General features: G+C 50.7%; 1 protein-coding gene across 1 annotated transcript in view; it reads right to left on the bottom strand.

Annotated features, from left to right (window-relative positions):
• ZBTB7C (zinc finger and BTB domain containing 7C) overlaps positions 1-16935 on the bottom strand; it is a gene marked incomplete at its 3' end in the record, with an annotated part of 92429 nt that overhangs the window by 62953 nt on the left and 12541 nt on the right. The window contains exon 2 of the mRNA XM_080362269.1: positions 11794-11854. The remainder of the gene's footprint in view (positions 1-11793; positions 11855-16935) is intronic.

Raw genomic sequence — 16935 nt, forward strand, 5'->3', positions numbered from 1 at the left:
CTTGTGTCCAGTTGTGGCCCCTCAGTTCCAGCAGGACAGGGAACTGCTGCAGAGAGTCCAGCGCAGCCACCAAGATGCTGCAGGGAGTGGAGCATCTCCCGTGTGAGGAAAGGCTGAGGGAGCTGGGGCTCTGGAGCTGGACAAGAGGACACTGAGGGGGGACTCATTCATGTTTACAGATATATAAAGGGTGAGTGTCAGGAGGATGGAGCCAGGCTCTTCTGGGTGACAACCAGTGATAGGACAAGGGGCAATGGGTTCAAACTGGAACACAGGAGGTTCCACTTAAATATGAGAAGACATTTCTTCTCAGTGAGGGTGTCAGAGCCTGCCCCAGGCTGCCCAGGGGAGTTGTGGAGTCTCCTTCTGTGCAGACATTCCAACCCGCCTGGACACCTTCCTGTGTAACCTCGTCTGGGTGTTCCTGCTCCATGGGGGGATTGCACTGGATGAGCTTTCCAGGTCCCTTCCAACCCCTGATGTTCTGTGATTCTGTGATTCTGTGATCCTTCTGAGTCCCTTCCAACCTGAGCTATTCTATGACTCTATGACCAGTGCCCTGCACACCAGCCCAGCAGGACCCCACTAAGCTCACCCATCACCGTTCGACGGCAAAAAAAGTCCCATCTCACAAGCGCTGTGAACCCAGTGCCTGTCACCGGCGTGCAGTTTGGCTTCAGAGACACACAAAGAAAGCGGTTTGACTTTAGGTTTCTGCTATCTCAAACTCCATCAGAGGGGTATGCTCACATAACGGATTAAAGCAGGAGATAAAAAGCCATTCCATTATCTATTTATTAAAAGCACCACTTGAACAGCTTTTATTCGGCATACATCTCCTGCTAAAGAGGCACTCCTCGACTGTGTAAATCAGCGAGCAATTGTGTTTTAACAGCCTTTTGAATGGCATTTCCCCACAGTTTTAGATGGACTATCAGACAGAAAACCTCCTCCAAAACTCACTTATCATAACAGGCGCCAGCACAGAGCTCTTCACCGCTCCTCTGCCGCCGAGACAAATACAAAATGGGCTTGTAAAACTCACAAAGCATAGATCATTCCCACCTTTCACCCCGCTGCATGAATATCCTTAATGGCAGGTCAAAATAAATAATTTTGTTAGCAGAGGGAGAACTGTTCGGCTCCCACTGACGGATGGGATGTGTGGTTGGCGATGAAACACAGGTTGCAGTTCCCAACCCACTGGTGCTACCAGCAATTAGTCCTCGAAGAACCAGAAAGGATGAAGCCACTTAGAATCTACCGGTTCCATGGGTAAAAAGGGAAAAAATTATGCTGAATTTTCCGTAAAAGATTTCAGGTGTGAATACAACAATATCTGTGAACTGAAAAACAAAAGGGAGATTGTTCGATTGTCTCTGCTCCACTAGAACAAATTGGGCTTTTGGCTGGTTGGAGCTGTTTTTCCATACAAAGAAACATTCCCCCCCCCTTTTTTTTTCTCTTTTTTTGACAGGCTCTGCTGCTTTTGGTAGTTTAGTTTTCTTTACAAAGTGTTTTGTTGAAGAAACCTGTAGCAACAGTAGTCGTGAGCTGGTTATGTATTAAATCGTAGAATAATTTCGGTTGGAAGAGACACTCAAGATCATCGAGTCCAACCATAAAATGAAATACTGGCAGAAGATAAGCACTCAATGGAGGTTCTGCCATTGACATGAGGAAATGTCATATCTGTAGAAAAAAGGGGAAAGGAATGTACCCACAGACACAGGGAAGGATGGACACAGTCTGGAAACTATCTGAGATGAATGGATAGATGGATGGATGGATGGATGAATGGATAGATGGATGGATGGATGGATGGATGGATGGACGGACGGACGGACGGACTTCTGAGCAGGGCCTGTTGTGATAGGCCAAGGGGTGATGGGTTTAAACTAAAGGAGGGAGATTCAGGCTGGACATGAGGAAGGAATTGTTGTCCCTGAGGGTGGTGAGAGCCTGTCCCAGGTTGGGCAGAGAGGTGGTGGATGAACCATCCCTGGAGACATCCCAGGCCAGGCTGGACGGGGCTCTGAGCAACCTGAGCTGGTGAAGATGTCCCTGCTCATGGCAGGGGGGGCACTGGGGGGCTGGGAAGGGCCCTTTAGCCCAAACCATTCTGTGATTCTACAATCCCTACCACTGTGCTGCTGCCAGAGGGACCTCAGCACACACCATGGCAAACTCAACACTGTGGCTGACGTCCTTGTTGCTTCTTTTCACTGGACCACCTGCACTTTCTCCCTTGCTGCCGATCAACTGGAGCGTAACCTCGCCAAAGAAAGCCCGGGACCCAGCTGTGTCACCTGCAAGGCCACCCATCCCTGGCTGCCTGGTTGCCAATGCACCCTAAGCTCTTGGCTGCTCTGACGCGAGTTAAATTCTGACGGAGCTGACAAACCTGAAAGATCATTTCAAACTACAACAACTTCAAATTCATCCCGCTTCATCCTGTGACCTTCTTGGCAGGATCTCCCTTCAGCCTGGCAGCCCAAACAGGAGCTGACAGGGCTTCGAAACCTTTTGAACCAGCACTCGGGTCCCGTGGGTGCCGCAGGGAGGATTTCTGGCTGCCCAGCTCTGACAGCCCTGCTCTGGGGCTGCCTGGGAGGGGACCGGTGTCCCCTTCCCTCCGTTTAGCGGTGGGAAAGGTCACCACGGAAGGTGCACTTGTCACCAGGAATCATTGGTTACAGAGAGGTTGTGCGACGTCTTTCTGGGAGGATGGAGGCAGCTGAAGTTGGTGAAAACCTCCCCTGACGCCGGCAGGGTTGAGTCCTGTCCCCAGGCACCGTGCAGAAATGCAGAGCAGCAAGCAGCAAAACCTCTTCTATTAATAAATGACATGGGTTACCAGCTGGTGTGGAGTGAGCCCCGGGAGACACCCGGGGCAGGTGTCCCTTCACACTGATGTGCCAACTGGTCCAGCGCGACTGCCTCCTTAACAGAAATCAGCCCACCACCACACAGCTTGGAAAGTACCACCTTCCCAGTCGAGATAAATCAATCCCTTCCCTTTGCTTCCCCTGACATTACGTCTTATCCAGAGCTATTCTGAGACAAGAGCCACCAGCAGACCTGGGGGGAATGGGCTTTAGGGCTCCAGCTCAGGAGAAGACGGATGACCCCTTGTGTTTCCGAACTGTTAACGTGTCCCAGAGGAACCTCATGGTGTTCCACATTTTACTACCTTTATATATCAGGGTGACATTAGAGGAGACTTTATTTCTCTCTGCAACAGGGAGCAAACCAGAAACACAAGTACGGCAAGAATGGCACACACCAAAGAGAAGCAAGCAGAGAATAATTTTGAATCATTTTGGTTGTAAAAGACCCTCAAGATCATCAAATCCAACTGTTTCCCCACCCCTGGCACAAATCCCTGGCACTGAGAACCTCATCTGTGTGTATTTCCAACCCCTCCAGGGATGGTGACTCCAGCACTGCCCTGGGCAGCCTGTTCCAATGCCCCACAGCCCTTTGGGGAAGAAATTGTTCCCCAGATCCAACCTCAACCTCCCCTGGCACAACCTGAGGCCGTTTCTTCGTGTCCTTGTGTCCCCTCAGCTCCTGTTCTCCAGCTGAACCCCCCAGGTCCCTCAGCCGCTCCCATCACACTTGTGCTCCAGCCCCTTCCCCAGCTTCGTTCCCTTCTCTCCACTCGCTCCAGCACCTCAAGGCCTTTCTTGGCCTGAGGGGCCCAAAACTGAACCCAGGATTCACGGTTTGGCCTCCCCAGGTCCCAGCACAGGGACGGTCACTGACCTGGGCCTGCTGGCCACACCAGTGCTGGTACCAGCCAGGATGCTGGTGGCCTCTTGGCCACACTGTCCTTGGCGCCACAGCATTGGCACAGACCAGTAAGACCAGCTACTCAAGGTGCAGCAGTGGGAGGCCCACACTGGGGTGTCACCACACCAAGGGGCTGTTGACCCCGCGTCCGGCTCCTCTGTGCCCCTCGCTTCAATGTAGGTCAAGCCACAAGGCGACAGTTTGTGCGAGCGGAGCCGTCCCTGCCCACCGAGCTGCTTCCAGCAGCGTGTCAAAAATTAAAGTGGAGCAATAAAAATTAAAAGAGAAGTAACACAGAACATAAAACCCAAGTGCTGGTTTAAGAAGTCCCTGGACGCTGACGTATCGTTAAGGCAGGGCACGAACCTCCCCCTGCAGGGCGGCCAAATCCCCTTTCCATGGGAAATTATCCTCACTTCTGATTGCTGCAGTGCTCAAGACAGGCCAGATTTCTGTCACTTGGCCCTCCAGCGTTAGGGGAAAAGGTGATGGAAAGGCTGGGAAACTGGTGGGCCATCCCCTTACACCGCTCTTTGCGCCTTATCTCCTAACTGGGCTTTGTGGCTGAGACCATCAGCATCTTGAGCCACCGACTGAGCACACCCTGATCATGAAGGATGTAGAAAAGAAATAACAAATAGAATGATCAAGTGGTTTGTGTTGAAGGGACGTTCCCAGCTCCCCCAGTGCCCCCCCTGCCATGAGCAGGGACATCTTCACCAGCTCAGGTTGCTCAGAGCCCCGTCCAGCCTGGCCTGGGATGTCTCCAGCGATCGAGCATCTACAACCTCTCTGATAACTGAAATAAATAGGCCTAGCCTAGCAGGGTTGCTGGGCTAAGCTCTGATGAGGGAAAACTTCATTTTTCTTAAAAACTCCCCATTCCCCATACTTGCAGAGACTGATAACTCAAAAACATCCTCCCTCACGCCAATATCCACCATCATCCCTCCCAGAAGGTCCCACTGAAACAGCAGCCCCAGCACCCGAGGCTTAATGAGGAGGAGGCCAGTTTTAATTCATTTGGACATAAAGCTGAGGTATTAATTACACCTGGGGTTGGTGGGACATCTGCTGCCTCCTCAATGCCCATCATCCACATCCCTGTCTGGCCCTGGTGACCCATAAACATCCCCTTCTTCTTGTAAATATTGCCAGAGCACTCCTGTCTGCCCTCCTGGCCTCAATTAGTCGTGGCCTGGGGGAGAAGTAGGTAAGAGAGAGCTCAAATTTAACCAGTCTTTGCAGATGGTAAAAATGGATCTTGATGAGACAAGTGTGGGCAGCAGGGACGAGCAGGGAGGGGAGGACAGCAAAACATGCTCATGGATGCCAAGCTGTCCTGATCTCCCATTGTTTTGTGGGATTTGGAGACATCTGGCATGCCACAGGGTTTGATTCTCAGAGGAGAACCCTGGTCTGGAGCAGGTTGTCCCAGTGAGCAAAACCTCCCATCTGCTGAATCCCATGCTCCTAGAACCATCAGTCCAATCCCACCAGATCCAAAGGGGTGGACGTCATAGAACCACTGCGGTTGGAAGAGACCCTTAAGATCATCGAGTCCAACCATAAACTAACTCCAGCACTAACCGGTGTCCCTAAGAACTTCATCTAGATGCCTTTTAAACCCCTCCAGGGATGGTGACTCCACCACTGCCCTGGGCAGCCTGTTCCAATGCCTGACAACACTTTCCGTGAAGAATTTTTTCCTAATATCGAATCCAAACCTCCCTGGTGCAACTTGAGGCCATTTCCTCTTGTCCTGTCACTTGCTGCTTGCGAGAAGAGACCAACACCCTCCATGCTACAACCTCCTTTCAGGCAGTTGTAGACAGCGATAAGATCTCCCCTCAGCTCCTGTTCTCCAGGCTGAACAGTCCAGTTCGCTCAGCTGCTCCCACCACACTTGTGCTCCAGCCCCTCACCAGCTTTGTCGCCTTCTCTGCACTCTCCCTAATACCTCAATGTCCTTCCTATGATGGAGGGCCCAAAATCCAACAGAGGATTCAAGGTGGGGCCTCACCAGTGTCAAGTACAGTGGCACAATCAAGTCCAACCGTTACCCCACCCCTCCCACTGCCCCATCTCCCTGAGAACCTCATCTCTGTGTATTTCCAACCCCTCCAGGGATGGTGACTCCAGCACTGCCCTGGGCAGCCTGTTCCAATGCCCCACAGCCCTTTGGGGAAGAAATTGTTCCCCACATCCAACCTCAACCTCCCCTGGCGCAACTTGAGGCCGTTTCTTTGTGTCCCTGTGTCCCCTCAGCTCCTGTTCTCCAGCTGAACCCCCCAGGTCCCTCAGCCGCTCCCATCACACTTGTGCTCCAGCCCCTTCCCCAGCTCCGTTCCCTTCTCTCAACTTGCTCCAGCACCTCAGTGTCCCCTCAGCCACACTTACACCTGACCCTGCAGCTCACGATACAAGGTAGAAGTTGAGCCCACACAAGCTTTGGAGTTCCCAAGTCCCACAGGAGCCTTGTTGGCTGTGGAGATCACTTCACGAAGAAACACTCCATCTAACAAATCAAATGATGGCAAGAAGCATCTCCAGCTCCAAACAGCACCTTCAGCATGCCTGGTTGACACCAGAATCAGAACCGGTACCTTCAGCATGACACCAGGCTCCTGGAGCAGCAAGTCATCAACAGGTCAGCCGCAACTCTGCCCAAAGGTGGTTTTGCTGGAACAAAAGCGAAGGCCACACAAACAGCTTTTAGATTTGTTTGGGGTTTTTCTGTTTTTTTCCTAAGGTATCACTAAACTCCACGAGCAGGCAGTGCTTCAGCATCCCACCACGCTTTCAACGTGAAGGAACAAAAGGCTGCGGTGGGGAGGGGAACAGTGGGGAACCTGACGGGCTCCCGAGCTCCATTTGAGACCCGGTGTTTGCAGCACGGGCTGCATTTCATCTTTTCATAAGTAACTCTTACCAGGAAACGTGACAAAAAAGGGGGTATTTCAAGGCAGAAAAGTTGGTCTCCAAATGTAATATATATATATATTTTAAAATCTTTTGTGAGCAGCGCTTCTGGGGAGCGAATCCCGCGGAGGCGATACAGTACAATGTGCACTCCTAAATTAGTTTCCAGGCACTTGGGATGCTTTATTATTCATTTCCTCCAAACATTAGGTAATGCTTTCTGCCCCTTTCAAAGTCTATCCGAGGGGTCTTTGATGCATTGTGGGACTTGAAAGTTGCGGGTCTAAAGCAGCATTTCTTTTAAGTCCTCTCTTTTATCGAGCGTGTTCTGTTCCCTTCGCGAAATCGCGCACAATGGCACGAGAGTCTTGACCCGCTTCACGTCTGACGGGTGGAAATCTCAGATGCGGAGGATAAAACAGCCCCTCCTAGCAATACAGCTTAAACACTTACGGGCTCTATTCAGGCAAATATTACCCAGGGGTCTGCCAGGCTGCTGAAAAGCTGCAGAAATTGGCTCTGACCGATTCAGCGGCGAGGAGCGACCCTGCTGCATTAACTCCCCTTTTCGTTTCACCCCGCGCCAGCCGGGGTCTGGAGGTAACGGCGGCAGGAGGCGAGAGCCGGCTGAAGCCAGATCCGTTTTCTTTATATAAAGTTGTTTCTAATGTGCGTGTGTGACCATGAATGTCATTATGCGGATCTGCAGAAGAGGGAAAGTAATGACATTAGGGCAGAGGCGCAGAAATCAGGGATGTTTTTTCTTGTCGTATACGCGGCAGCACTGTCGAATCTTCCGTGGAAGTAAAATTTGTAGCTTTTAAGACACTGCAAACATCTCAGACAACCCGGTTTCTGCCTCTGCTGAAGGTATGTGGACTTTGGTGGGTCACTTTTCACCATCCAGCATCTGTCTCCTCTATGTTTTAACCAGAATTAATAGCTCTTTTTCCATAATAATTCACCTTTGTTTTATGTTTACACTACAAGCTTGATAGCTTAGAGGTGGCTCCTGCCCAATAATACACAAGACCCAGGACAAGGATGTAAAGTGAAACTTATCCTTGCAAAACCAAACATATTTCAGTGGAAAATTAAATGTTTTTGTCCTTTAGTCAATGGCACTGACACGTTTCTACAAAAACTACCAGGCTGCTATTTTAGGATGTCCATCTCCTCTTATCAATCACCTCTTGACAGGCTAGAACTAGCAAAGATTTTTTTTAAAGGGCGATCTTTAAATGCAGGGGTAAAATTCAACACAAGGGCTGAAGAGCTAAATGGTTTGAAGCTGTTTGAATTTACCTTGTGTGGCTTACAACCTAAGAGCAAAAAAATATCTCTAGGATGAGTCAGAAAAGGAGCATTCGGAGTATTTGGGGAGATGTTTGTAACAGAGACGGGCCCTTTTTTAATAATCCCCCTCGCCTGCAATCCCACCTGTCAGCTGAAAATATGATCAGGGTCTTGATAAACCCAATGTTTCACCAAAAAAACCTATTTTTTAGCCTGTATAAAAAAGAAATAAGCTGATTTTGCATGAGCAAAACCTACATATGTCTCTCTTGACATCGGCAAAACATGCAGCAGCGGCTCCAGAGCCTGTAAAGAGGGGAACACACGTGCAACTGCATCCCCTGGCTCCGCCACGTGTGTGGTTCCTGACGGATTAGCTCAAAAAGCAAACCTGATCCACGGGGAAACGGTCTCCCACCCCGTCCACTTCATCGAGGATGCTGCAGACCCCGGGAGGGCGAGCGCAAGCCTGATTTACAGAGATGCTGAGCATCCCTCCTATCGCTGGCCCAGCCGCGGCAGCACTGGGTGCCAAGAATAATATGAGAAAGTCTCAGCTATCATGTTACCCACCTGCTTACGAGGCTTTTTAGGAGTCCTCTGAAGCATCCTTATTAAAATACCATCCTGACAGACGAGGTTTTTGCCCTGCGTGTGAGCGGCTCGGTGCTGCTCTGCCCCAGGGGACTTGACAGGTCATTATTTTGTGTCCTAAGAATCCTACAAACCGATAAGGGAACTCCAACCGTGTGATGGTTTATCAGTTTTTAGGCTGGAAAGGGAAATTCTTTCAATCGAGATAAAGATTCTATTCCTCTCTGGCAAACGAGGGTTTCTGCTTCATTCGGGGACTCCGGCAGAAGCGGAGCCAGGACAAGGATGGGACGCATCGCTCACGAGTCAACAGAAAGATGCTGTCGCAGCCGAGAGCAGCATCTGCACAAATTGTAAGGAGACTGAAACTGCTCCTTTGAGAGAGAGAGAGAGAATAAAAGAAGCAAAACTGCCAGAGAAACAAAATCTATTTGTAAACCCCAGGCAGAGCCGACGTGAGGCAGCCGGCGCAGGAGTGCCGAGATGATAATGGAGCCTGATGGATAGTTCACAGGATTATTAGATCCCCTCCAACTCAAATATGCTGAGAAGCCAATTATTTAACACTAAGGACAGTGCAAACGGATGTTTAATAAGCTGGATCACTCCAGGATTGCAGGAGCTCAAGGGACCAAACCTTCGCTTGTGTAAATCGGGAAAAGCAGCATTATAAAATACCCGGTACTTCTGATACACGCTGGTCCCCATGGTTATCACTGTCTCTACTGAATTTTGGGAGCAGACGGATGTGAGGGTTCCCCAAGGAGTGGGGACACGCTCCAACACCTCCAGGCTGGGGATCGCACCCTTCCAGTTGGCTTGTTCCCAGGCAGAGGGGTTGCTGCTCCTGGGGAGATAAGCGGAGCTTATTTTCTAGCTGATTGCAGAGAGGCGGCAGGGAGGGAGTGGGAGGTGTGGGAGCAAGAGAGGAGTTTGCTGTCTGCTCCGGACGCTGATTAAGCACCTGTTTTGGAGTCAGGGATGATCACTGGGAACAAAGAATCTGGTTTTCAAATGTCTAAAGAAGAGCCCTTCCCGAAAGCACTTCTCTGTGTCACCTTCTCCCTTCATCTAAGCTCATATCACAGAATCACAGAATCACAGAATCACAGAACGGACTGGGTTGGAAAAGACCTCAGAGATCATCGAGTCCAACCCTTGGTCCAACTCTAGTCTGTTTACTAGATCATGGCACTAAGTGCCATGGCCAATCTCTGTTTAAAAACCTCCAGGGACGGCAAGTCCAGCACCTCCCTGGGCAGCCATTCCAATGCCTGACCACTCTCTCTGCAAAGAATTGCTTTCTGATCTCCAGCCTAAATTTCCCCTGGCAGAGTTTAAGCCTATGGCCCCTTGTCCTATTGCTGATGCCTGGGAGAAGAGACCAAGCCCCACCTGGCTAGAACTGCCCTTCAGGTAGTTCTAGAGAGTGCTGAGCTCACCTCTAAGCCTCCTCTTCTCCAGACTAAACAAGCCCAGCTCCCTCAGCCTCTCCCCATAGGGCTTGTGCTCAAGTCCCTTCCCCAGCCTTGTTACTCTTCTCTGGACCCTCCAGCACTTCAATCTCTTTCCTGAGCTGAGGGGCCCAGCACTGAACACAATACTCCAGGGGTGGCCTCCCCAATGCAGAGCGCAGGGGAAGGATCACTGCCCTTGTCCTGCGGACCACGCTGGTTTGGATCCAGGACAGGATCCCATTGGCCTTCTTGGCCACCTGGGCACACTGGTGGCTCCTGTTGAGCTTCCTGGCCATTAGTCCCCCAGGTCCCTTTCTGCCTGGCTGCTCTCCAGCCACTCTGTGCCCAGCCTGGAGCTGCAGGGGGTTGTTGTGGCCAAAGGGCAGGACCCGCCACTTGGCCTTGTTGAACTTCAGCCCATTGGAATGGGCCCATTTTTCCAGTCTCTCCAGCTCCCTCTGCAGAGCCCTCCTGCCTTCCAGCAGCTCCACACTCCCTCCCAACTTGGTGTCAGCAGCAAATTAGCTGATGATGGTCTCAATCCCCTCATCTAAATCGTCAATAAAGATGTTAAACAGGACTGGACCCAACACTGACCTCTGGGGAACTGTAAGGAGCTGAGATGAGTCTTACAATCCACATCTCCCCACGATCCACCACCCACCACCACTGCTCCTGCATGTCCACGTAGTCCGGGCTATAGCACAGGTGCAAGAACAGATATAAGGAAGAAATTGTTGTCCCTGAGGGTGGTGAGAGCCTGTCCCAGGTTGGGCAGAGAGGTGGTGGATGAACCATCCCTGGAGACATCCCAGGCCAGGCTGGACGGGGCTCTGAGCAACCTGAGCTGCTGAAGATGTCCCTGCTCATGGCAGGGGGGGCACTGGGGGAGCTGGGAACGTCCCTTCCAACCCAAATCATTCTGTGATAACCCAGCACCGAGGTGCTCCTCAGCATTCATAACACATGTGCAGTTTGGGGGCCAGGGGGACACAGGGATTTGGTCCCTGATGGATAGGGACCCGTGGGGACTTAGAGCACAGCTCTGCTAAGGGTTTGGCCAATGCCAACCAGTCTCCCACCTGGTGCAATGACAGATAACTCGTTTCAGCAATGTCAACTCAGGAGCTGGCTCTGGTGTATGTGAACCAGATTAAAAACAAGATGTTTCTTTCTTCCTATTCAAGAACTCTAAGCAAACACTCAAGCCCGCGCCTCCCGCCTGACAGCTGCAGAAAACAGGCCTGGAGAGGACCTTGAAATGTCACCCAGCTCACAGCCCCGTGACTGTATCTGCAATGGGGCCAAGCACAACAAAAGCCAAAATCACTCCAAGCATTAACAAATATTGCTGCTCAGCGCACTCCCGTGCAGCTGCCAGTGCCTCTGCCGCCTGCTCTTCCCAGCACTGCGGCGCAGAGAACACGAGTATTTATGAGAGCATCTTCTAGGGATTTACAGAAAGAGCAATTAGCCGTTTGGTCGTTGATAACAGCGGAGAATCGTGGTGGTGGTGAAGCTGATTTGTGCTGATTCATCAACATTACAAACTACTCAGGTCTCATCTCCCACAGGAGCCCCCAGTAAATGAAGGATGGAATTAGACCCTCAAGATCCCAGAAAGACATCAAGACAGCCACTTTGTGCTCCTCAGCTCACGTCCTGCTTGCGATGAGCCACCAGCTCTCCCCACAAAGCCACCTGCTCAGCACCCCCAAAGTGCACTCACCGGTACCCTTGTTTTTGTTTCAAATCTCCAGCGATGCTCCCTTTGCTCCTCTGACCATTTCCTAAGAAACAACAAAGAGAAAAAAGAAACACCTTCATCAGATCCAGAACGGAGCTTCTGGTTCAGATCCAAAGAAACCTTCTGCCAGGGTGATGAGGAACCACCAAACTGCTCCTGCTCCCCTACCCCCCATTTTTCCACGGTCCGTTCAGGGTTTCTCTGCTCATCACCCCTTGTGCCTGCAGCACAACATCACCTAGCAACACCGTGCCATGGAGGTGTAAACCCAACCCATCCTCCCGCCGTATCACATCTCCTCCTGTGACAGCTGGGAGGTGAACAGGCCAGAAACAGATCCCGTCAGATGCTTCATGCATCACACCCCCCAGCCGGTGGATAAATACGACACCTTGGTCGCTATGGGATTATTGAATTCTTGTGTCCTCCTACACCCAGAGCTTGGTTGTCCGTGGTAGCTCGGCGGTACCAACAACAAACCCACGGCCCACAGGTGATGGGGTGTGGAGGAGGAAGGCCGTACGACCGGCATCCACCCAATTCTGCCCGTACAAGCCCTCTCTCCCTCTTAGCTTGGGAAAAACTTTGGGAAAAATAAGCTCCTGGCCACCACGTTGTGCTTGCAAATTCTGGAGACGGTGGGTTGGCAGTTCCCAACAGGGAGCTGACATCTCCACGCAGGAGGTGTTAAGAACTGTCAACAGAACATGCTAGAGGAGATCACAAAATGCTGATGGCTGCTAATGCCAGCTACGAGGTGGACGGTGATCGATAAGGTGGCCAGAAGCTTGGCTGAAGGTGGGCAGGACTCAGAGCATGGGCTGACTCCCTTTCAACACAACCTCAAGGTGTGAGATGCCCACCAGCATGCAGCCATCGTATTAATGGGGCCCAGAGCCCCTCTAGTACAGCTGGGGGGTGGTGGTCGAGGTCTCCTCATGGGCAAGGGTGGAGAGGAAGACCATGATGGCCAATACAACACAGAAGCTGTGGGACAGCATAGCTGGAAATTGCTCCTGTGGTTGAGCAGGCAGCTGGAGAAGCGGTATCTACGTGCTAAAATAGCAATGAGCTCATGATCTGGGGTATTTTCCCCAGAAAGGCATCAACAGCTCACATCTGTCCTTAAACCTGGGTTTGTACATGAGTTTTGGCCAGGGTCAAGGGGTTCCCACCAACTTTCTTCCCCAAAGGGCTGTGGGGCATTGGAAGAGGCTGCCCAGGGCAGTGCTGGAGTCACCACCCCTGGAGGGGTTGAACATAGACATAGATGAGGTTCTCAGGGACATGGAGCAGTGCTGGGGTGGGTTAACAGTTGGACTCAACGATTTTGAGAGTGTTTTCCAACCAAAATGACTCTACGATTCTATGACTGTCCTGGGACCAAGGAACCAGGGGCTCTGACCACTCTACCCTTTTTATTAAACTGGTAAGATAATTGCTGCATGCGCACAAACAAAAAACAGAGGAAAACCACAACAGGTAACCTTTGTGTTGGTCTGTATTTTTCATTTTCATGCTTCTCCAACCATCATCACGAGGACATTTTGGCAGCAAGCGATGCCCAGAGCACAGGTGGCTGGTAGAGCCCGCGGTGGCTGCAGCCGTGCAGGATGGCCAAGCTCCGGGGCCACGATCAGCCCCACACAGGGACTTCTCTACAGCTAATGAGTCCATCTGCTATTCAAGAGCATCCAGCTGCTCTGACCTCCCGCACTTAAGCTCGACCTCCTTCCTTAGCCCCGGCCCCAGTTCAGATCATTAGCAGAGGACTAACCGCCACCGCTGACGACTAATGACTCGTTTGCTGCTCAACGGCCAAAAGTGATCAGCAAAGGGGGTAAAGAGCTTCATGCATTTCCATGTGGGTGAGTGCCTTTCATCTTTATTTTGGGCAAAATTCCCAGGAAAGGCGGCAAAAATCCTGCAATGCCCTGGCTTCATGCCGGAGCTCATCAGCTCTGCTAAGGTCGAGGCAAAACCTCCTCCTGGTGCCAGGACAGGGGCTGGCACCTAGTTTCCCTTGAGCAACGCTGAGCTTGAGCTTTAAATTCTACTTAAAGTTGTTTCCTCTCTACAGACAGAGTCCTGCATTGCGGTTTCTCCCCATGGCAAAGGGAACTCGGGGACACAACAGCTTGCAACGCAACATCCAAAAAAAATCAGTGTTTGAGGCTTAGGAGAATCCTCCTGGGATGAGGTTATAAATGGGAGTTTCTGGGCTACAAAAAGGCTGCACCCAAATTACAGCTTCATTAACCCATTGTCATTAATAGGGGCTTGAAGAACAGTGTCTGTGAATGACCACACTCATGGTCAACCCTCTGAGCCAGCAAACACAGAGCCAGAGAGGATGCCCTGGTGTCCCTATAGCATTTTCCAAAATAGGATGGGCATTGCTGAGAGCAGCCCAAGCTTCGCTCTCCCGTTCCCAAAACACATGTAGGATGAAAAGCTCTAAACCAAACAGCCTTTCCCGTGGCTTTCCCCTCAGCCACAAGGTCCCTTTTAGCTTCTTGAAGTGGTTTCTAGATGAACGGAACACACCCTCCTAGATACAGAATCACAGAATCATAAATGGCTTGGGTTGGAAGTGACCTTCAAAGCTCATCTAGTCCAACCCTCTTGCCACGAGCAGGGACATCTTCACCCCGATCAGGTTGCTCAGAGCTCCGTCCAGCCTCTTATCGCAGCCCATGGGGATGCAATCAGCATGATTTGGGGTGTCTGGAGAGCCACTGAGTTACTCAAACATTATTTCGGGGTGTGAAACACCCTCCAGACTCCACTGACCAAACATCCACCGACTATAACACAAGATGAGGTGCCAAGTTCATATTTTTATCTTCCACTGCAGCCCACCTCCAGCTCCTGGTCCAAGTTCCAACAGCTCCAAAATAAAACCCATTTGCACCAGATGAGGACACCCTCCAGCTCTGTGCCCTCAGGCCCCTGCTGTGACAAGTGGCACATAAAAACATCTCCAGCATGGTTCCAGGGTTTGGGTGCCTCTTGCATAACATTACTGAAGACAATGAACTTGACAAAGAAAGGAGAAGGAACAACTGATACGCAAAGCCATGCCATGAATCATTCACCAAATGGTATTTGCTCTCTAGCTTTCAAATAATCGTGGAGGTTGCGTCCAAAGTGTTGTTTGCAAGCCCTCAGTTAATCTGGAAAGCAGATGCTGCTACAGCATCATCAATAAATCCCCATCAAATATGACTTTAAAATGCCCAGGACTTTTGCAATCAAATTTTTTCATCTTCTTGGAATATCTGAAAACCAAGCCTCATGAAATGCCTTTGCTGTGATTCAGCTTTAATGAATAAGCCCAAGCCTACAGAAGGGCTCATCACACACGTCCCCTCATGGCTGGGTGGCCACAGGTTCCTTCCCACTCTGCCCATTTCTTTCATATGATCTCAGGAGTTTTTGGTCTCACCAGACACATTAGTGAATCAGGAAGCTGCCAGAAACATTTTCTAGCAGCCTTAATAAGTATAAGCAAAATACGGAGCTGCAAGCAGACACTGCCGCGTTGTCAGACAGAAATGAAGGTGAACATAAGTGAAGACGAGGAGAAAACTATAAAGTGCTGACTTTCCTTCCCAGCCTAAGCACCTGAGGTGTCTCAGCAATGAGGAAATGACAACCGAAAAAATAAAGCTACAGCTTCCTCTAGTGACGCTCCCCAGTCAGTTGGACAGACTGGGATGACTCCATCCCTTCTGGAGGCGCATGAAGGTAGGTAAGAAGATGTCAGGACCTGCCGTGCAACCACAGAGCTGTGGTGGAACACCAGAGCACAAGACACCGGGTGTACAAAACCCAGTACACACTGCCTTTTCTGGGTAATTCTCCTTCCAGTCAATTATTTTTATGTCGAGATACTGAAATGTGTGATAGGAAGGAGATACTCAGAGTCAAAGACTCGTTGTGTACCTGCAGAAAAATGCTAATTAACTAGCCTGGGCTAGTTAGCTAGAATCCATCAGCAAAGATGAGAATCTACAGCAGAATCCAGTTGATCTCAGCTAGATATCTACCTTAGGACAAGAGACACAACACCACTGAAATGGTGATGACTGCTCTCCATAGATGGTGAAGGCAGCCCAGGCAACTAGGGAAGAAGTAGGGACCATCAAGGTACCTAAACGCAGATGGATGAACCCCACCTCATCAGAAAACATTCCACTCAGCTAAAAACCTTGTTTCTGACAACGAACAGCAACTTCAGAGCCTGAGGCCTGCTCAGAGTCTGTGTTGCCCCGAATAGGGCAGTGTTCTGGAGAAGTCAAGGGAATCAAGTCACTCATGTCCCTGTAGAAAATCCCACCTGGCAAATGGCCTTTGAAAAGCCACATCTATCATGGACCTGCTGGAGAGGAGCCACAGGAATGATCCGAGGCTGGAACAGCTCTGCTGGGATGACAGGCTGAGAGAGTTGGGGTGTTCAGCTGGAGAAGAGAAGCTTGGGGAGACCTTATTGCACCTTTCCGGACTTAAAAGGGGCCTGTGAGAAAGATGGGGACAGACTTTAGAGCAGGGCCTGTTGTGATAGGACAAGGGGTGATGGGTTTAAACTAAAGGAGGGAGATTGAGGCCGGACATGAGGAAGGAATTGTTGTCCCTGAGGGTGGTGAGAGCCTGTCCCAGGTTGGGCAGAGAGGTGGTGGCTGAACCATCCCTGGAGACATCCCAGGCCAGGCTGGACGGGGCTCTGAGCACCCTGAGCTGCTGAAGATGTCCCTGCTCATGGCAGGGGGGGCACTGGGGGAGCTGGGAACGTCCCTTCAACACAAACCATTCTGTGATAAAAGGCCAGGCTGTGACTTTGTGCTGACATCCTTTCCCATGCCCACCCCTCTATTTTCCCCTTCCTGTGTGAAAATGGAAACAATGATGTTGGCCGTGGTTGGAAAGGGCTTTGAACTGTACAGATGAGAAGTGGTATTAATAGATAAGATGGTGCTGAATTATCGTAGTAACGGAGGGAAAGGGAAAGCGACTAAAGGAGAAAAACCCTCACGTAATAAATAATAGTCTATAAATTACGTAAATTGAATGCATCCAAAAAACAATCCTAGAGAAGCAGCTGCTTCATACTTTACTGTTGAT

Source organism: Nesoenas mayeri, assembly GCF_963082525.1.
Source record: "Nesoenas mayeri genome assembly, chromosome: Z".
NCBI lineage: Eukaryota > Metazoa > Chordata > Aves > Columbiformes > Columbidae > Nesoenas > Nesoenas mayeri.